At 42.1% G+C, this 23,311-nt stretch overlaps 1 protein-coding gene across 1 annotated transcript in view; it reads left to right on the plus strand.

Moving 5' to 3' along the window:
* Nucleotides 1-1,244: 1,244 nt before the first annotated feature.
* LOC145394060 (influenza virus NS1A-binding protein-like) overlaps nucleotides 1,245-23,311 on the plus strand; it is a 66,016-nt gene continuing 43,949 nt past the window's right edge. The window contains exon 1 of the mRNA XM_080268027.1: nucleotides 1,245-1,746. The gene's annotated coding sequence lies outside the window, so the exon portion shown is untranslated. The remainder of the gene's footprint in view (nucleotides 1,747-23,311) is intronic.

Consider the following 23,311-nt stretch of genomic DNA (forward strand, 5'->3'; position numbering starts at 1 on the left):
CCTGAACTCCTTGACGGATTTTGCCTAGACTTTTGTCACTGGTACAGTATGAAGGGACGGTGAATTGATTAGGTCAGCAAGATTAAGCAGTCAAGGGTCAAGGTCATATGGGGTCAACTTGATTTATCCTTGTGGATGCAGTATCTCCTGAACCCTCCGACGGATTTTGACCAAATTTTTGTCATTGATACAGTATGAAGGGAAGATGAACTGATTAGGTCAGCAAGGTCATAAAGGTTGTATGGCGAATCCGTGCGCAAGGCTTGGCAGAGGCATACCGAGCGACGCTTTGTGTCAACAGCTGGGGGCCCGAGTTCTTGGTATTTCATAGTAACTTAGTAGTTGTGATAGGAAAAAACAGTGATGGAGAGATGGACACACACACACACACACACACACGTCATTGTACTGCACATATGGGTCGACTTTAGGCACACCTGCATCACACAGACGGACACCCACACCCACACATGCCAAACACACACACACACACACACACACACACACACACACACACACACACACACACACACACACACACACACACACACACACACACACACACACACACACACACACACACACACACACACACGTCATTGTACTGCACATATGGGTCGAGTTTGGGCACACCTGCATCACACAGACGGACACCCACACCCACACATGCCAAACACACACACACACACACACACACACACACACACACACACACACACACACACACAGCAGCAGCAGCGCCGACGCACCTCTTCAGGGGAGTTTATTGATCGACTCTAACCAGAACAGTCCAGATTTAACCTTCCATTCGACGACGCATTAACCAATATTATCAAACCAGGAAGCCTACTGACGTGTATAATATCGCATACACGTTTCCTAGATCCAAATATATAGAATGATAACCACAAAGCATAGTGTTGGAGGGGAAGGGATTAATCTGGCAATCAAACAGCGCGCCGAATCGTGGACCGACGCCGAACCGTATTTTATTGTCTGCAAAAAGTGTCTTACGGTTTTGAAAGTAGTTGGATGCAGGCGTGGGTGAGACCTGCCAGCTTACAATTGTAGGTCGCTTACACCCTCCCATGCTCACCCCACACCACCTGTCAGCCAACCCACAGCCAGCTCAGCCAGCCAGCCAGCCAGCCGCTCCCTTCGTCCACACAGCCAGGCAGCCAACCGGACCGCCTCAGCCAGCTAGCCAGTCAGTCGCTCCACGTGCTTCGGACGGTGAGGAAGTACAGGGTTGTCGGTGCGCCAGACATCCATTTTCCTTCGCATACCTCCGTCGTACCGTCCAAACAGTCCACATATCATCAGTGCCAGGCATATAGGGGAATCTGCAAGCGGCGACGCATGCGAGAGACGCCCTCGGAAATACGATATTATTAAGAGGGACAGCGAACAGAAGCCTTGTTGAACGTGAAACCCTAGCAGCCCAGGCAACCCAACACACAACCGCCACCACAGCAACAACTATCGCTCACCCTAGCATAATCCTGGAGGGTCACAGTCTATTCCCACGAAAACTGGCGCCCTTATTCTTCCGCTTCCTCAACAATATGGACGTTTTTCCTGTAATTCTCTAGCAGGAGGAAGGTAGGAAGCGGGAAGGGAGAGAGGAAAGAAGGGTACGAGGACGAGGGGCCGGGGAGACAAAAGCGTACCTCACCCACCCACCACCATCACCATCGCTACCACCATCGGCTACCACCATTACCACCGTTACCATAATCTAGTCTGGTGAGTACTGTACCCTAGTTCATCCACTAACTTTTCTAGATATGTAGACGGTATTATGGTACGGTATGCATTTTCCGTAGCAACGTTTTAAATGTCAAATTAAATATGCATTGGCTTCAGTTTCTCTTTGTTATTGTGCTGATGGAGTTAATGTGCGTTGTGATGGTTGTAGTAACATAATCGAGGGAGAAGCCCTGTCACTCTTCGCATTCATCGATGCTTTGTTTTGTTCTTATTTAGGATTTGCGATTCTCTCTCTCTCTCTCTCTCTCTCTCTCTGTTACTCATATTCTCCATATCACGCTTGTTTACCATGTTTTGTACTACGTTGCCTGACCCTCCCCTCTTCCTCCTTTCCCCTTCTCTCTTTCTCCTTTCTTTTTCCCCTCCTCCTCCTTTCCCCTCCCCTCCCCTCCCCTCTTGGTCTTCTCCCCTATCCTTATTTCCCCTCCTCTCTCTTTTTCCACGTCGATCACTCACATTTCATTCCTCTTTCCCTTCTCCAGTTCCCTTTCCACCTATCTACGTCGTTAGGACTAGGCCTACTTTCCTGCCCAGGCCTACCTTTTCCCTCCCACTCAGCACCTCTTTACTCTTCTTCCATCTCGCTCGCTCTCCTTCCCTCTTTATCTCTCCGTCCCTTTTTGCTCTCTTCTCTCTTTACTCTCCTGCCTTTCATTCCCTTTTTATCCTCTTATTTCTTGTTCCCTCTCCTCTCTACTCTCCTGGCTTTCATTCCCTCTTTATCCTCTTATCTATTGTTCCCTCTCCTTCTCTCTTTACTCTCCTGCCTTTCTCTCCCTCTTTGCCCTCTTATCTCCTGTTCCCTATTTACTCTCCCATCTCTCCATCCCTCTTTACTTATATCTCCTTTCCGCTACGCAGATCTCTCCTTCCATCCTCTCTCCTCCCCTCTTTACTATTTTTCTTTCTCCCGTCCCTCCCATTCCCCTCCCTTTTCCTCGCATCCTCTCTCTCCCCTCCCTTTTCCTCGCATCCTCTCTCTCCCCTCCTTCCCTCTCCCATTTTCTTTCCTTACTCGCTTCTTCCTTCTCCCATTCTCCACATCATCATCGTCATCAACGCTTGTCTTCCATGTATACAGGCTCATCTTCATCTTCCAACTCAGTTTTCCTCCCCTTCTCTCAGATTTCCTCCTCCTCCTCATATCATATTCATCCATAATCTCCACCATCCTCTCGCTTCTCTCCCCATCTCACTCTCCCCTCTTCTCCCTGCCATATTATCCCCACCTCAGCCTCCCGTCCCCTCGCTCTCCATCTCAGCATCCTCTCCCCTCCCTCCTCATCTCTCATCACGTCATTCTGAGTCTCCATCTTCTCGGTTTTTTATCGTATTTGATAGTTTCCTGTCCCATTTTTCATTCTCTCTCTCTCTCTCTCTCTCTCTCTCTCTCTCTCTCTCTCTCTCTCTCTCTCTCTCTCTCGATCAAAGGTAAGATGCATAGGGGAGGCTGATAAAAGTGACATTCCCTGACATTACCCCACACCCCATCCCATCCTTTTTACCTTGGTTTTTATACACAGTTGACAGTTTATCCTGACAGATCCCCCGCCTCATCTCAAACTGCCATTTGATTTAGACTGCGGTAGTAAAGTTGTTGATAGTAATTTTGTATGAATAGATCAGTGTAACTCAGATTTTTATATAACGTTGCTAGTACTGTTAATAGAGTGGATGTTTGTCGCTGTTTGAGATTAGGTTGCAGCTATAGTTTAGGTCCAATAATTTGTTCGCGAAGTTGTGATTAGTCTCTCTCTCTCTCTCTCTCTCTCTCTCTCTCTCTCACACACACACACACACACACACACACACACACACACACACACACACACACACACACACACACACACATTTTATGGAAGCTGTCTGGTGATGATGGGGTTGGTGAAGGCTGCATTAAACTAAGCTTTTCAAGCCTGATATTATAGCCAGGAAATAGGGAGAATAGAGTAAATAGACGGTACGTGAATGTATTGGTGGAAACTGATACCGGTATTTAAACATTAGAATACTAGTTGCCTGTGCTGTGTGTGTTTTGTATGGTTTTATGACGATATTAAGACAACATACCAACCTGCCACAACCGTAAAACCACATCCCACATCCCTGCATTGTAACCTAAACGATCCAGCCTTCGTTCCTGGCCCTCTTGTGGTTTTAGTTTCCCCCCCCCCTCCTTTTTATGTCCTTTTCCTTAGCGATTTATTATGCGTTTTGCGCGTTAATAATCTCTTGTAGATTGTTTGTTTGTGATACAGGCATGGATAACATCAATGGAAATAGAATTTTAAAAGCTTCGTAAAATATATGTAGGTAAGTAGAGAGCACACAGGGAGCGCATACCTCCGCCAACACCATTGTCACCAAAACTATAAAATTCAGGTTGTAGTTTTCAGGCTGTGCCATGACAAAAATCCACATAAAATAGACTCATTAAAAGAATGTCATGAATTACATATGCCTGAAGTTTTACAGGAAGTTTTGGGCATTAGTTTTATAGACATTTAAAAATCAGCAAAATTGCCCATCTTGCACTAGTTAAACACATACAGAAATAAAAAACTGGATCCGCATGTGCATTCGGATCCGCCTCAAAATCTAATAAACTTTTCCATGGCCAGTGGGTCACCTCTCCAGAAAATGTCATCGAAATTCGACGGTAACGTTTATATATATTTACTATGTGGGCAGGCAGACAGACAGAAGCGGGTGATCACATACCCTCCGCCCAACTTCGTTGGCGGAAATAATTAGTAATGAAGAGTGTTTAAAAAGCATACTGAAGCAACGAGAAAACTGACCATGGAATGCAATACAGGCAGTGGGGTAGAAGGACAGACAGACTTCGGGTGGACTCTCAGTCGTAACGATGATTTGCTGTCACAGAAAGGACAAGGTTTAAATCATCCCATTTCTCTTGTTCATTTTGTTAAAACTTACCTCGTTACGAGACGAAAATGGTAATGAGTTAAACTTTGCTTTTGCAGAACGAACAAGGAGAGGAGAGGCGAGTAAAAGGTTCGCACGTCTCTTGTTCGTGCAAACTAAGATATAAATTATGAGTGGGTATTGATTGTAAGTGTTAACAGCCTTGAGAAAAAGTTCGCCGATCGTCCTCAGCCAGCATTGTATCGTGCTGTCCATATGTTCCCAGTCCTTCCCAGACGACGGAGACTAATTCCAGCTCTTACTCTTTAGTGCTTCATAATGCAATTACGATAGTTCATGCAACACTACCATTGCCACAGGCGGAAGAGAAGTGTTGGCGAATTTTTTTGCTCATGCCTGTACGTACGGTATGGACCCTGACTGGTGACTGCGCACTATCAACATTTTTTTTTTTTTTTTTTACAAAAAGAAACTCAAATAACACTGCAGATGATACTAACTTCATTGGCACCTGTACAGCATTCTCTAAAATATCGAAGTTATCTACGGTATAATCACTGATATACAACTGTGGATAAGAACACTATGCCGCTCTCAGAACCAACCAAACTAAAGCACAGTTCCATTGCGCAGAGACCGTTTAAAGCATCTGGAACCAAAATTGATGCTTTGACTGCCAGGAAAAATAGAAGGCCATATGTCGTTACCCAGAGCAAATAAACCGAAAGTATGGGTGCCCCTTTTTGTCCGTCTGGCCGGCAGCCCTTCCACCCTCCCGTCTGCAGCTGTGGAGTAAAATAGTGTGAAGAAAGCAAGAATGAAGTTGACGTCATCGTAGTGAATTGGTTAACTTCTTCAACTTTGGGGAGTGGTTTGTTGGGGAGTCTTGCTGGTGCCTGGCAATTTTCTTCAGCTTAGGTGTGTGTGTGTGTGTGTGTGTGTGTGTGTGTGTGTGTGTGTGTGTGTGTGTTATGAGTTACATCCTTTATTAACTTTTTCACCAACTTGATGTCCTCGCTAAATTGAATAGAACTGTGATAGCAAGAATAGAAATACGTGCGTCATCGTAGTGAAGTGGTTAATCCGAAACGAAAGAGTAAATCGTCCCCGCGGCATTTTATTCGTCTGCCCGGCAACCTACCCATCCCGTCTGCAACTGGGCGGGTATTTACAAACATTCTTATACCTTTAGTTGCGTGTAAGAAGGCGCGGGTGTTCCTCGTTTTCACTCCCACACCTGCTGGCAACTTCACAAGCAAACTAGAATGAGTATATACATGGGAAAACACAGGGCACAAAATAGTTCTTGGAAATATTTGACTGGGGGGATAAAGATGGTTAAGATTGTTGGTAAATATGGGCATCTGTAACCCAGCCGGTCAAATACACCAGCACACCACAAACCCCGACCCTTCACCTCCTCGTCCCTCACCCCCTTCCCCCAAAACCGGTCCTTCCACCGCATCACATGATCAGGCGACCGACACGTGAGCTCAGGGACCCGTGTAGATTGCCTAGATTTTTTTTTCCCTCTCGCCCTTTCTTTCCTTCGAATCCAGTGTACCCCTTTTTACCGGCTTTAGGCTAGATAGGGATAGTTTATGATGATGATGATGATGATTATTATTATTATTATTATTTATTATTATTATTATTATTATTCCTTCCAACACCGCGTATTTTTTTTTTCTTGACACTTTCTTAGAACACAACACATATTTTTCTCCCTTCAGTAGGATGGCACCTTATTTTCCTGTATTCAAGTTAGGAGAGCGCCCTGGTAATGAAGGAGGTGAATGTAGGTTGTATACAGACCTCTTATTCGAAGTCTCCTGAGCTGAATAAAATCGCTTGGAGATGAAACAAAAGCACGTCATCGGATTGAAGGTGTTAATGGCTTGAGTTGGGATTCACTGTATGCTCGTCACCCATCCTGTTTGTCTGCTTAGCCATTACTTTTATTTATTTATTTATTTTTGTCCAGATGCAGTACTCATTAGATGCTTGTAGATGCTAATTGGTGAATGTTTAGTCCTCTTCTGCCTGCTTTCTCTTACGAGTATGTTTGTCGAGATTCATATTTTGGTCGTATTGTACCCACGTGTTAAAGTTGTGTTTATTAGCTTCACAGTAAACACAACTTTGATTATGTAGGTGTCAATGATTTCTTCCACTTGAATAGCTCGCGGCACAGTGTAGTAAAGACCCGATATTTTGGTCCTTTTAAAATCACCCAGACGCCTTTATTATGGGCGTTTTTGACCTGCACCACAAACTCTTGGTACGATACGGTGATAAAATTTTATGGTGTGAACCGCGTACCCTATACACACCGTAGCCTGTTTGTTGGTCCACCCTGAAAAAATATTACAAACCTTAACTCTTGCAATACCGCCAGACGTACAACACTCATTTAATCTTCACAGGGTATACTCCACCTGCCACATAGGCTTATATTTATCCCAGCCTATTCGCCCACTCCTGTTCCTCGACCACCCCTTTTCCTCCCCCCCCCCTTCCACGGTGTCCCGAAAGTCATTGCTGATTGGATCTCATGAACTTTAAGTGACCTGGAAGTACCTTAGCACTTTTTGTTTGTTAACTTTTTATTTATTTATTGTTTTTTATTCGTGCTGTCTCCATATAAAGTTTGAGAGGCATTTTGAACTGGAGGTGTTAGGTTCTGTTTTCATAACCCATTCCGTAGTGGGTGGCCGTCCTTTAGCGAAACAAAAACACATAAACCTAACAAGAATATACCGTCATCTGAAAGGAGGAATTAAATGAACTGAATGGATATAATAGTGCGTTTAATACGGGATCAGTGTTAGTATCGTAAGTGACAAATGGATGTCATCTGACCTGAATTCGTACCAAATTAGACCTGACGTGATAGACGTGGGCGTGAATTTATATAGCTTAATGAACGTGGCTGAAATGACATAATATGACTGGAATGGACTTGACACATTAAATGAAGCGGTCCGAATAATGAATAGGTCTATGAATAGCTCGTAATGGGCTGAGATTAACCCAGCTGGACGGTGGATACGGGTCGGAAACACATACTTGTGATAGTCTCCCTCTTACCTCAGTTGCTTATTTGCTTGAAGATGATGATACGGTACATGGAAAGTTTATGCGTTCTCGTTTCCTTTGTCTTGCCTGGGAAAAAACTGTATCCAAGATTTTTTAAAGAAAGAATGTGAGACTTGGGACGATTCTATTTTCTTTGTCCTTCCTGGAAATACAAACCCGAGTCACAGGAGGGAGTTGACCGTTAGTTTATTATAGCTGGTATGTTTTCATCTGACAGAACTGGGCCACTCCTAAGTTGTTATGGCTGCATGAATTTCAATTAGCCTTAGTTATGAGCTAGAAACGAGTCTGCTTAGTATACCAGTCGGATCAGCCTTCCAGTCAGACAACACATGGCCAACATCATATCTAAAGTGGGCTAGGAATCGTGGCCAGACTTAATCAAACGCACTACAGTGAATATTGTTAGTGGATGGTTGAGAGTTGACTTGCTTAGACCGGAATGAACGTGAAGAATTTAAATTGGAATTAAACGAGAAATCTGAAAGTTCCTGATTTAGCTCACCTGGCACCTGGACCGGATGCTGGGTCTTGGGGAGCGGCCTGTACCTGAATTGGATAAATAAAACATAAATTGGATTCTGCCATTGGTTTTCCTTTTCTCTTCGTTGGTCTTCCTCTTCCGCGTTACTATTTTCAGTCTGCGCGCCAGTGTTTGATAAATATAGTTAAGGGCTGAATTGATGTTTTGACGTGCGCGAGTGGAATGGACGATGGAATGTGTGAGTTAGCCACAGGAAGAGGAAGAAGAAGAAAAAAGAAATGATTATGATAATGATGATGATGATGATGATCCATCAGATTAGTGGTGAGAACGTTGGCAGAGGACAGAAGCTCTCTCTCTCTCTCTCTCTCTCTCTCTCTCTCTCTCTCTCTCTCACACACACACACACACACACACACACACACACACACACACACACACACACACACACACACCGTGCTAACTCTGCAGTATCATTAGTTTAAAAAGCGAAATTAGTTAATACTCTTTAGTACGGTAGTTTATAATCCTCTCTACCATGTTCTTGTTTTTTGTATACCATTTTTTTTGTTGGGATATGTTCTAAAAAGGTTCATACTGTACCGTGGTTATTATTATTATTAGTAGTAGTAGTAGCAGTAGTAGTAGTAGTATAATTATCATTTACTTTTTGCTGGTATTCTCTTCCATATTTATTATTTTTTTTAATTCGCACATCATGCTACATTTGTTTTTCGTCTCACCGGACGTGTTTATTTTACGCTGCCCTTTTTCAGTATTTCATTATGCTTATTTTTCATATTTTTCCCGCACATCTTTGTTGTCACGTGACTGACACGAGGCCCTTCCTACTTACTCAAGGCTGCCAAAGGTGTGTGTGCATTGGAAGCGTGTGGAAGGCCTAGTAATGAGGTGTGTGGAGGGGGGGGGGGACAGGAAGAGAAGAGTGAGTAGGCAGGTAATCTTACCCAACGACTGTTGGCCGCGATCAAACCCAAGAGAGTGCTCATACAACAGCGCCGTGCCGGAACTTTATCTTTGCACCAAAATCGATTCACACCGTCACATCTCTAGTTTAGGTCTACATAAGATTAGGCATTCATGTAAACCCCGCACCCAGAACGTTGACCTTGACCCCTGACCTGTGACTTCATCGATCTGCAATGAAATGTTTGTGTCAGTTTTGATCCGAGTCAGACATTGATAAATAATTTGTTAACTTAGATACGGTATATACGGTACATAGAAGCCAGTTATCACACTGGCTACTCCTGTGTTGCAAATAAGCAAACCTACACCATACCACTGTAAGTTACCAGTATCTTATCCACGTCTCTTATCTATCCTACCTTCCTGTCTTCTCTCACCATGCCATTCTGCTGTCACTATGTTTTCACCGTCTGTGTCATGTGTCTGTCCATCCTTCCTAACCAAAACACTAGTAACGAAACCTACACACGACCACTGATTTACTACCACAGTCTTCTATTTCAGCTCTTGTATTTTGCTTTTCCCAGCATCCCTCTTCCTAACTATAGTGTGACAGTTTGTAGACTTTTGTTCGATGATGACATTTAATTTCCGATAGGTTACATACAGGGGATATTATTTGGCACCCCTGAGTGGAGAGGAGTGGCTGTAGAGGAGCTTACAGGTATATGCCTTGTTGCCGTAGATAAATTAGGATCATTGTGCTTCTGGCAGTATATACACAGGCAACTAGAAGGGTAGGGGTTTCTGGAGGGAGAAGTTGAAGTAATGGGATTTATATAAGGGGGTTGAAGCAGTGTCTACATAACATAGGAAAGAGTAAGAGTAATGGATTTAATGGGATAATGTACTGTACAAGGTGAAGCTAGGTGACAGGTACAGGAGAGGAGAGGGATTTGAAAGGTGGGGGGAGGATGTAGGTGCTTGGTACGTGAAAGGTGAAGTTAGGTGAAAGTGCGTGGGAAGAATGTAAGAGATGAATAAAAGATTCGTGGAATAAAGATGATAGGAGGTGGGTGAAAGTGCATGGGAGTTGGATGATAAGGGAGGTGGATGACAGTGCATGGAAGGTGCAAGATAGGAGTGGATGTGGGAGGTGGAAGGTAAGGGGGTGGATGAAGGTGCATGGAACGTGGAAGGTGAGGGTGGATGAAATTGCATGAGAGATGAGGAAGGTGGATGGTGCATGGGGGGTAGAAGAGGGGGGGGGGATGGATGGAAGAAGAGGTGGCTGTGAGGGTGAGGGTTGCCAGTAGAGGAAGAGGTCATTGGCTGTGGGGATGGGGGAATTGTGGGAGTGGGTGGGGTACATTGAGGTCGCCTCGGGAAAGGTGAAGTGTCCGGTCATGCCTCCGGTGCGTGGATCGAACTTTGATGAAACTTTTTAATAGATAGCAAACTGTACTTTTACTGCTGATGCTGATAATATACCGGTATCTTAAATGATTAGCCTCAAATTGATAAGGTATATAGTACGTCGGAGTGGGCTGGAGTGGGGGTGGTCGGTCATGCCAGAGTCCCGAATATAAACAAAGGGACAGTTCCTAGGACCAAACCGGGGTCAACAGTTTTATACATAACTCATCAAAATCACATAAATTAAATAAGTACCAATAAAAGTATAATATCCGGAAAGATTTGACCACTAGTTAATGAGGGTACGTTGGAGTGGGCATTGGTATTGATGATGGGTTGACCGTGCTGGATATCAGACAGCACGGTGACTAGAGCCGAACCGTGACCAACAGTTTTATAGATAACTGCTCAGAACACTGCACCGTCTTCAGAGATAAGGCCAAGAGATAAAGAGACAGTCAGACGGGCACGCAGACGCAGTGGATTGGGGTATTGCATGCTTTATCGGTGTGCTTCAGATATGATATATTCATAAACACGTTTTGGACATTGGTCTTAGTGTCATGAGCGTTGGAACATAAATTTTTAATGTTTTGCGACTAAGGTTTCATTACTTGCAAGTTTATTACGAGTATTATTAATTATTAATGTTTCTTTACAGTATGACCATTTCATTACATGCTTTATTATCAATGGTTGATATTTGTAGCGATTATTTTTGCTTGGAAAATATCATAGCAATTTATAACACGTGTAATTACAAGATACCGGTACTTACTTATCATTCAGAAAACGATGACTTGCGATATAGTTTATTCTGGTTATTAACAAAGGGTTTTACCTAGGTTAATGTTCTTAAGTAACGTAGGGGCTAGTGAAGGCCGTAATTAACCCACTCTGTTCAAAGCTTCTCTAAGCCGAATAATATATTCTCCAGATAGCAAGAATATGACGCATAGAAGACGTTAACTCAGTCAAGGGGTTACGACTCAAAAAGATTATGCTGGGATAAGTAGTATTGTAACGTTTTTCTAAGTAGCTATGATTGTTTTAAGTGCATTGTTCCCGTTTGTTATCAGTATTCCGTTATCAAGCGTGTATGTGTCCAATTGACTAGAAAAACTGAGATACCGGTAAGATGCAGTTTAATCCGGTATCTTTTATTTGTAGTTCATTATTCCTACCTCCAGACTTTTTGGGGAAAGATCTCTTATTGAAGACGTTAATGAAGACTTTGTCTCCTCCAGTTCAGAGTTTCTCCTGAGGCTAAGTAAAACATCTTGAGATAGCAATAAATAAATTGTCACTGGACTAGAGGGGTTCAGCCATTATTTTCTTGCTTAAATTGTTTAATGAGACGGTCTTTTGTTTTAGTCTTGCTACCCTAGAAGTTTATTTATTTTTTTTTTTTCACTTTAGGAGAGACTGAACTGGAGGAGTAAGACATAGCCTTCAATAACCTCTTTTACTATAAAATCTCTCCAAAGCTGAATATAGTAGTCTTAATAGCAGTAATGAAATCAAAGACGACATCATCTCATTGAACGGGTTGAACCATGAATTTCTTGCTGAAGTATCGAGTATTTGATTTTCTATGAGTGCATAAATTGCCCCCATCGACTTCCTCTTCGGCAAAAAATTTAATAGCCAATTGGGTAGCATTCACAGTTGTTTCGTACTGGACTTGTTTCATAGGCCAACCTGATACTTCCACATTGACGTTGTGATTTCGCATCGGTATCCGGATAACTGATTGTACGTTAGAAAGCAGATCAATGTCAGTGCTTCGTGCGGTGTATGTTGAAAATGCCATCAGTCATTCACGGTTCGATGTCGTATGCAGTATTTCGTTTTTATTGTAGCCTATCATTTTACTACCATCCAGTCCACACGCTCACCACTACTGTGCTCACTTTGTATTCAGTTTCTCTGTTCACTGCAAGGGCTTTTTTCATTTTCTTTCTTTCTTTCTTTTTTTTATGCTGTCTCCTGGTGATTTTACCCTATTCCAACTTTGGTCATGCAACGTTGTAAGCTACACGTGTGCTGACCTCCTACTCCCCCCCACCCACCCCACACAACTACGTCTCGGTTTCTCTAACCCCTCAGTCCTAGGATTTTTGTTTTTCTTTTTTGCTGCCTCCAGTCATGTTTACCTCACTTGGTCGCGCAGTAAGCAACACACACTTCTCGCTACTGTGCTCATTGGCAGTTATACAATTTTGTGTACATTATGATGACGCATTTTTATGTTGCAAGGCACAAGATAAATTAGTGCATCAGGAGCTAATTGTATTCTTATGCTTGGAGCAACTTTGAATTATTCTTTCACTACACTTACCCTAAGTACTGTACATCTTACAGGGTTTACTCTCATGGCCCCTTCCAACATCCATTGCACTTCCAGCTCATCCCACCCATTTCTGTTATCCCCCCCCTCCCTTTTTTTTTTTTTCTTTTTACCCCTTCACGTTCAGTCTTGGAGGATATGTTGAATTCAATCCTTACTGCACTCAAGCCACTTTCGCGGTATGTTTTCCTGTCCCAGTGCCACAACACTAACATTCCAGCCCTTCATATACACACCTTTGCTCACCACGCCCATTTCTTTACCTCCCCCTCCCCTCCCCACTTTAATGATTTCATGGCACCTCTCAGGTTACGCTGGCGTCGTACGCAGCTGCTTATTCTTACTACCACAAGACTGCTGTTTTCAGCTTAAGGGACACATACTGTGGCGAAAATGTTGTTTGTATGTGTCCGCGCACGCTCATTGTGTGTGTGTGTGTGTGTGTGTGTGTGTGTGTGTGTGTGTGTGTGTGTGTGTACATATATATATATATATATATATATATATACTGTATGTGTGTGTGTGTGTGTGTGTGTGTGTGTGTGTGTGTGTGTGAGTGAAGTGCCGTGACTAAATATTTCCGATCTTTTGTTATACTAATAGCCTTTAGAGACTTAACAACGCCTCTCGAACTAACAACACAGTATTTCTGTAACTTAAATAATAAGTGGCAGGAAGGCAATATACTGTTGAGATAGTGAGTGCCAGTTGCCAGTGACTGCCACACCGTGCCTTCTTGCATTTCCTTGCCCATGTTTTGCTTTGTACACGTCACAAGCGATGTTTTATATTCGGGTCGTGCGCCAAACGTGTTTATTATCAGGTAGGCTACTGTACTTTTGCTGGTTTATCTTTCTTCTTGTATTTTACCTAATGCTGATCAGAGAAATATCGAAACGCCTAGTATATATTACAGATGATGGTCGTTACGACTGGTGATTTTATTTCTTTTGGACAATTTAATATGGAACTGCCTTGCGTTCAGTCCACATGTTCGAGTACAGTATTCATGTCAGGATACTTCATGGCTCTACCGAGGACGCTACACACACACACACACACACACACAGGACTGAAGCTACGAAAAATGCATTGAACCAAAGACAATGAAGGATTTTCTTTTTTTAGCTGCTAGAAAGGGTGAAAGGATTAATAAATAGCTGCTTCTCTCTTTGTATACGGGCAGTACAATATAAAAGCTAAATATTACTTGTTTTGGTCGTCAGAATACAGTTTTTTTTTTTTTTTCCAAGGAACAAGGTATTTAGTGAAGAATAAATACTTTTTTGTAGTTGCAAGATTGAACAGGAGAAATAATATTATATACTACGGTATTATTATTATTATTATTATTATTATTATTATTATTATTATTATATTAATTTTATAGCTACCGATATTATAAATGTAGTAAATAAATAAAGTTCCTTATTAAAGCTTTCAGATATCTAGTGAAGGAAAAACTAAACATTGACTTGAACGACGGGTAAGAAATAATGTACTTACTGCATATAGGCCTGTCGTCTTGTTATTACTATGATTATTATTACTATTATTGAAGGAAGAACATGTTAGTATCGGTAACGTGTGTGTGTGTGTGTGTGTGTGTGTGTGTGTGTGTGTGTGTGTGTGTGTGTGTGTGTGTGTGTGTGTGTGTGTGCTGTCATGACTACAGGAGAAGGAAGCCTCATGAAGTCTTACACTTGCACACGCACCTTCCACTTCCTTCTTCGTACGTCATCTCAGCACGTCTTTGTGCTCCACGGACACATTTATAAACAGCCTGAATCTCTTGAATCCGGGTTACGTCCTTTCTGGTTTGTGTATGTATGTATGTATATGTATGTATGTGTATATATGTATGTATTTTTGCTGCTACCAGACGATTTTTACGAGCGAGGGCAAAGCCCTCGCGAGTCTCTCGTAAAGTAGTGGCATTTTCTCACATATGAGTGGACCAACCCGGTCCGGCCCAACCCGACCCGGCCAGACCGTAACGCTTTTGAGAAGCTTATATCTAAAAAACCGCAGGGCCGACCACTGCATGGTTTGCGCCATATGATAGCCTCATTCTTTAAGAATTGTTTTTGACAGGTTTCATCACACCCCGGGGGTGCAGGTGGCACATGACAAGCTCCAGACAGTTTGTCGTAAAGGCATGAAACTTGGTAGGTAGATAGCCATCAATATACCCTGGGCATCCTCAGGGTGTAAGGGGACATTTCAGTGCATGCAGATTTAAATGGCCTCACTCGTACCTCGCTGACAAAGGCGTTGACTGGTATTATATTTTGAAACGGCGTCCCGTGTTGAAGGGGATTATTAAGGCTGTATCTCGCCCCTCCAGTTCTAGAAGCTTATCTTTAAGCTCAATAAAATCCGCAGATGACAAGAATAACTCTGAAAAAGATTTCTCCGGCTCATAGGATTTAATATTTTTTTTTTTTTACAGGAAAACACACCTTCACAAACCCATTCAACTTACGTGTCGAGTCGTGTGTGTGTGTGTGTGTGTGTGTGTGTGTGTGTGTGTGTGTGTTAGTAACGTCAGATATTACTCTATTTATAGGAGGCTAATAATGAAGATATTGGAGGCTATATAGGACTATACCCCCTTCTGTTATGAAAGTCTTTCCTAACTTCCCAAGCTGAACAAAATCGTTTGTAGGTAGGTGAAATAAGCTTAATATAGGCGCCACTGGATGAAAGACGCTAAAGGTAGTGAAGTATTTTTTTTTCGTAAACAAGAGTTGTGGGAAACGTAAAAAAAAAGAAAAAAAAAGACGTGTGATAAGAAAGGTAGTAGATATGGAGCAATGAGAAGGAATTGAGGAAATGGGGGAAAAAATTGAAGCTCATGGGAAAACACGTAGCTTTTATGTAGGCTGGAAAAGTTTGGAGGGATTGGGCTAGGGATTCAGAGAGAGAGAGAGAGAGAGAGAGGGGGGGGGATTCATACACCTGGCACCTCTAAACACCTGGTTTGGCATGCTGGCTTGATACTGGAGATGAGGCAACAGGAGGAAGTGTCTTGAACGCAACCTAATGATAAACACAGGATTGACAACTTCACTCCCAGAAAGTTGTAAATCTGGCTCATACAGTTGGTGAAGCTACGTAAAGTTCAGTGAAAATAAAAGTGTATGAGGAAAGAGTTGAGTTAAAGCAGTCCGGCATTTGTTGAACAATAAATTTGCGACATTCCCGTCCAGTCGAAGTTCTTAACATCTTCATCTCAGGGACGTCATGTTTTATACTAGTTGCCATCAGTCGATTTAATTCTGATTAAGGGAACACACTTATTGAAGTAACTCTTGAGACGAGTAAATTCGTCTGGTAACGGTAACAGTAAGAAGTAAGTACTGGTCGAATGGGTTAAGATTTGCATATATCAAAACAGCGCTCTCGTAAATAATTTTTGTTTATTTATGTAATCCGTTCTCTGAATAACTGAACGTTGCAGTGATGCCTCTATTACCTTTGCCAGATTTTCCCAGATTAACTTTGGTTTCCTTAACCCAGGTGGTTGTCCTTCAGACTATCATGTTTGAGTTACCCATACCACAGAAATATAATTAAAGAAATTAATTAATTAACCTTGCCACAGGGTAGGTATCTTAAATCTGAGGTACGATTTTCAATGTATTTGCCTATATATATATATATATATATATATATATATGTATGTATTTCCTGGCACATGTTGTTCATACTTCAGATACCGGTACCTTTCCTAGTGGCTGAAACATTTGCTTTGCCAGAATTTTTCAGGTGCTTTCATTCCTTGAGGAAATGGATGTTTATTAACATAAAATAGAAATAGACTTCATGAGTGCTGAAATAATAGTAATACTGTTGTTCCTGTCAGTGTCCCAGGTCGAGACACACTTATTGTGGCTACTGTTAGAGGATTTTATCCAGGTAAGGGAAACCTCTAACATCCAGTGATATAATAAACATTTTGCCTTCAAAATCTAAAAATTAATACAGCCGGTAGACTGAATATAGTTAGGGCCAGAGTAATCTTGTTATTTCCTGACAACTTTAGTCAGCTGACTTTTTTTTTTTTTTTTTCGTTTTATAGGCACTAGGCGATTGTATTTAAAGGTAGGAAAAACCTCTAATGGTGCAAGGATTAATGGAAGGCTATATAACACCCCAAATCGAAGCATCTCTCCTAATCTGATTAATATCGTTAAGAGATAGCAAAAATAAGAAGTAATGTCGCAGTGAAAGGGTTTATTAACATCAGTCCTCAAAAAAATATATATATATATTTATATACTGCGGTGACACCATTGCAACATGGCAAACGCTTGACAGGTTTACCTTTCACAGGAGTCTCCGTGTTGCAAGGATTGAAGAGAGACAGGGTCGCCACCACCAGTAAGCTTTGTGAACTGATAACCCATTCTTGATGTTATTAGCTGTCTAGTCATTTCAGATCGAAAGTTATTGTTTTTATAAAATCTCATGACGATAAGTAAAACTTAAAACTCTCGTTGTCTGGCATCTTTCTCGTACCGGTACGTAGTCTGACAGTGACCGGCAAGTTGGATAAAGTTGCCTGACGGAAGTAAAAATGGAATAAATACTGCCAACATCTTCTGCGGAACGCAAGATAGTTTCCACACAGCTGCAGTGCACTGACTTACCTCTGTACACACTGCCATAATGATTGATGAACATACAAGAACATAGGATGCCATTTTTATCTGTTTGTGTATGTGGTTTGACTTGTAGACTCCATGATTCCCAGTTAAAGGGCTAAATAGAAGATGTCTGGGGATATTTGCCAATGGAACAAGTGTACCACGTTTTGAACAGAATTAGCTGAGAAAGAAAAGAATGTCACCAAATGAAAAGTGTTTAAAGAATGCAGATATGGCAAGAAACAGCAAATACAGTAGATCCCCAGCACAGTGTGAAGACCTGAAAAGACCCACCCGTTATCTGGCTTCCTTCTGACGCATAATCTGTCAGTGAGCTCATATGACGCAATCATTCCTTTGCTTTCAAACACGCGGAGGGATGGGTGAGGGAAGGGAGTGGTAATGGTGGGGAAGGGAGTGGCTAGGCAGGAGGGGAGGGGAGAGAGGGGAGAGGGATGGAGGATAAGGGAAGGGGAGAGGGAGTGGAAAGAGTTAGAAGCTTGGGAGAAGGTTTATGAAGGCGTGGATAATGATAGAAGACGGTGGGAGGAGAGGGCGTGAGAGGGAAAATTAAGTAAGAGGAAGGGGCTTGGGGAATTACATGCTGTCAGGCTTCGGATATACGAGTGTGAAAATTATCTGATAAAGGTGTTGCAGTGCTGTCTAATTCTTACTAATTGCCGGGGTCATTCACGTCTGCACAGGTATATTTTGCTCCGTTGCACATCTCGTACCGATACATACGCGCTCATTTCTGTCTTGAGCTGGCACTTCCTTTATAAGTTACTACACCAGCACACGCGAATCGAGACGGGTGTTTTACATACGTGTGTGTGTGTGTGTGTGTGTGTGTGTGTGTGTGTGTGTGTGTGTGTGTGTGTGTGTGTGTGTGTTTGAATAATAACTAAAACTTTTTATTCGCTTTGGACCAAACTTGAGGGAAGTTTGAGAGACTTCCCTGGAGTTGAACTTTTTTTTTTTTCTTTGGAGGGGGGGGGGTTGGAACAGGTCACATGGCAAGGGCTACTTGAACATTTTTTGTCCGATGAATACTAGACTTGGAGGAACGGTTGAAGGTAAGGCAAGAGTGAATGGATTCGATTTTCAGAGCAGCCATTCAAAGACCAAGGCCACAAGACAAGTTAAAGATTCAGGTCACATGGCAGGGTAACAATTTTGATTCGATTCAGACGTGACTTGGGGAAGGACTGAGGGTAAAGCAAGGACAAAGGGATTCAATTTGGAAAAGTCATTCAGTCTGAGATCAAGGTAAGAAAGATGGTGAAAGTTCGGCTCGTGTGTGGTCAGAATAACAAACACAATTTTGATCTGATTTAGACCAAACTGGGTGTACGGGTTGTGGGTCAGCCCTTGAGTTGACATACTGCTCTTGAGAACAGTAGGGTAAAGGGTAAAGATCATCTCAAAACAGTCTTGCTCTGCTTTAAATCACACTTATTAGAATGGGTGAAGGCCTTGGAAAAATGATAAAGAGTTCGATTTGAGATCAGTCGGTCAAAGGTCAGAGTGCAAAGCTGAGTCAGATATTTAACCCTTAGACCCGTTGTTAGTGTTCCGTCTTGTTTGTTATTTCGTCGGAGGCACGTGGAGTTGGATGAAGGTCTCGCTTACATTGACTGTAAAGATTTCACTGCTCATGTGTTTTGTTTGCTGTGGCTATACCGATTTTTTCCCCCCTCGTTGTCACACACACACACACACACACACACACACACACACACACACACACACACACACACACACACACACACACGAGTACATATTCCCTTATCAGCTTTCTCACAGCTTCACACTACTCTCATGCTTTCCCACAAGCTGCACGTTTCTCACACTTGCTTTTAATGGCTTTCTATTAATACATTGCTCGTTCCAGCACACACTGCTGACTTTCACATTTACACTCCACACGTCCATCACATACACCTTTAAAACAGAATCAGGTGTAAGTATTTTCGTCTCTTTAATTTTCTTTAGCTGCGTTTCTCTCTCTCTCTCTCTCTCTCTCTCTCTCTCTCTCAACTGTGTGTGTATGTGTGACCTTGCATGCTTGTGGTGTAGGCTGCCTGACCTGGATGTGGAAATTGAGGTCATGCGTCTATAGTTTCTGATGGCGTATTGGATGTTCGATGTGGCGTGTATCCTGTCAGGTGTTATTACCTTTGTTCTCTAATATTTTTAACGCCCCTCTTTTTTTTTTTTTTTTTTTTTTTTTTTTAATTTTGAAGCTCTCCCCGGCCGATTTCATTCAGTTGTTGTTGTGAAGGAATGAATTAAGGCTGTATTTAAACCCTCCTGTCGAAATAAAAGCTGAATAAAATCGTCTGCAGGTAGAAAATGAACTAGAAGAGAAAGACATGGTAAGGTTTTTGACATTGATGGCTGGGGTCGGTATTACGACTTCAGCCCATATTTTAGGTCGTATTGGTTTCCTAGCGCCTCTTTCCTAGCGATTTAATTTGCATATTACACCGTTAATCTTCACTTGTTCATATATGTCGTTTTAATACTGAAACAGGACCAGTAGCATGCAAGGGGATTTTGAGGTGTATTGTGCATGATAAATCGCCAAAGAAATCTCCACAGCCACTTGGAATGCGACCCTGTGTCCTGTTAATCTGTAGCTATGAATTATTTTACTGTAATTTTGTTCTATGAGTTTTTGTAACTCGCTCTTGAGACTCAAGAATAAAGTGGTCTCAGATGAGCAGTAAATCATCTTCCCAAGCGAAAATGAAATAAATAATAGAGTAAATAAGTAAATAAATAGACTAAGTGAAGCGTCCAAAGTCTAGCTGTGAATTTTTTATCATTGGCTTAACTGAAAACACATTTATCAGCTTATCATGAAGTCGTCTAGTTGTCCTGAATAAATAATTAAAAAATAAAAAATAAAGCAAGATGCATCCAGGTTAGTGTAAATATTAAAAAAAAAGGTGATGTTAGTTGGTCAAGGGTAAAATTAAGGTCGATATTTGCAGATAGTTGAAGCAAAGGTAGTGATTTAAAGGCCGGTGATATCTGTGTTATCAATCACGGTGTCATGGCTGTGTTATCGCCAGGGACAACACACCCTTGTAACACTTAATAGCCACCCTTGTAACACATTATAGCCGAGGTAACTGTGTAAGGAAAAATGTTAATTTATTGAGGCACAGGACATGATCTCACGCCCTTAGTTGTGCTTCTCTCTCTCTCTCTCTCTCTCTCTCTCTCTCTCTCTCTCTCTCTCACACACACACACACACACACACACACACACACACACACACACACACACACACACACACACACACACACACACACACACACACACACACACACGCTTCTCTCCATATCAGTTTATCTCTTTGATACAGCCACTACTGTCTCGTGGCTGATCCCCATCTTATCAATCTTAATCCCTCCCTAATCCTCCCTTATCAGTCAGTTGCCTCACCGGATGACGCCACATAACGTCCCTTTGCCTGGATTCGATTCTCGTACCGGTAAGACTGGTGGATACAGTTTGTTTTACCCTTGTCCCAGTTCACCCAGTAGATCAGTTAAGGACCTGAGTGTAAAAAAGTTCTTGTGGTTGTGTTCTAGGGGAAATTTGTGACCTATAAAAATTTAATTGCCTGAAAAACCCTCGTGCAGTCGGTAGCCATTAACTTTAGCCTATTTTTCCATATATCTTTTTGTTTTTCTTTTCCCTGGTTCCTCTCCCCGTCTCCCCTTTTATCGCCCTTATCAGTAGCCTCACGAGATGACGGTACATACGTGACTTTGGCCGCGTTATCGAGACCCTGATAAGGCCAGGACGGGACGAATAGCACATGATCTATCACTATTTATGTCGCGTGATTAAGTACACGTGCTCTAGGGCAGGTTAGGCTGGGGTCTCGAGAATATTAGGCTGGGAGGCTCTAGGATACAGTAGGTTAGGTGAGGTTTGGTCAGGGTGAGGAGTTTCTTAGGTGTATATATTAGGTTAGGTGAGGTAAGGTTAGGTTGGAAGGCTCTAGGTTATATTAGGTCAGGTGAGGTATGATTAGCTTGAAGTAATTATTTTTGTCCTGTAATTCTGTACCGTACCGCTTGCATTAACTACAGGCTGGGTTAGGCTGAATTGGGTCTAGGGTCCTTGTTTGTTAGCATCGGTTATATTAGGTTGGGTTGGCAATGGGTTAGGCTGGGTTAGTCATAGCTTGGGCTGGGTTGGCTGTAGATTAGGTTAGAATATGTTGGATTAGGCTGGGTTAGGTGTGCGAGATGATTCTAGTGTTGTTTTAGTTTTTAGTAAGAATTACGAGGCTTAACTGATGACTCGGTTCCTAGTTTTGCATTTTATTTTGTGCTTCTATCGAAATACAACAAAATGTCTTGTCGTGACTGATGCCTGTCAGTGGTTTGACTTCCCCGATGTATTCACCAAGATTATGAGTGATTCAGGTCCAGTTTTAGTCTGCTCTCCGTTGGTGCTGTCTTGAAACCCTGTCAGAACCTAATTGGGTTTTGCAGAGCTAAATTATAGTTACCGTATCTAATTGATGGGAAGCTTATTCATTAGCAGTCCTTAATGTGAACTCGGAGCAAAAGTTTACTGAAGTATTTCACCTCTTCCTACTTTCCTCTTCTGGTTTGTGTTCATAAGCTGAGAGAGGGTTGGTAGCTATGTTTTTCTGACCATAGATGGTTCCCTTTGATGTAATGGGTCTGGATGGAAAGTGAAGGGCATCCTCTGAAGTGTGAAGTAGACACAGTGAAATTCTGTATCTGGTAGGCAAACTTTTGACCCTGCTTATGCGTTTGTGTCCAGTACAAGTTCTCTTGGACGTGTTACGGAAGCACATGACCCTTGTATACTGTAGTCTTTTTACCCTAACTTGGCCCAGAGCTTTGTCCTTTTGTAACTTTCTTCGCGTGGGTCATTGGCAGAATAAAACTGCTGTGGCTTTACACCGTTCCCTAGCACTTCTTCGTGACTAGTACATTTTTTTTTCCAGTGTTAATCTGTTAGTGCAACTCCGCACTGAAGATTGAGAGACAGCAATTTTAGGCCAAGTTAAAGAGAGTATAGTTATTGTAGCCACTGATGTATTATGAATGTATTTTCTGTACACTCATATACTAATGTCCGAGTGCCTTCCGTGCCTCTGTACTGCTGGATTTATGGATGCCCGAATGAGATGTGAGTGAATGTGCATGTTATTACCCACAAATGATTAAGGATAAGCGTTTTAGTCAACAACGTCATATTCAATCGCTTGCTAATTCAGCCATACTCAATCGTCTATGAATCCAACCGTATTCAGTCGTCCTTGAGTCCAACCGTATTCAAGCGTCTATGAATCCAACCGTGGAAAAAAAAAAAAAAAAAAAAAAGCTGGAGAGGCGAACGGACTTGAGTATTTGACCGTACATCATTTTTCTCACCTAAGGATGGGTTAAGGGAAACAGGTCATGTAATTAGGTTAATGGAAAAACTGCTGAACCTAATCATACTTTACGACAGATTAAGTTGAAAAATCAGTAGGTGTGTAATGAGACAGTTTCATGGAGGAGCTGTTGAACCCAATCTTATTTTTCGGCAGGTTAGATAAAAAAAAAAAAACAAATACTAATGAAGCGTACTTTTTGAGTAAGAAATGAACTGTGCCGCTTGTAAAAAGAAATTGTACCTTGTTGAGAAGTAAGCTGATATCCTTAACTGAATCCTCA

The sequence above is a fragment of the Coenobita brevimanus genome, chromosome 26, assembly GCF_032717465.1.
Source record: "Coenobita brevimanus isolate Jiangsu-jjx chromosome 26, ASM3271746v2, whole genome shotgun sequence".
Classification (NCBI taxonomy): Eukaryota; Metazoa; Arthropoda; class Malacostraca; order Decapoda; family Coenobitidae; genus Coenobita; species Coenobita brevimanus.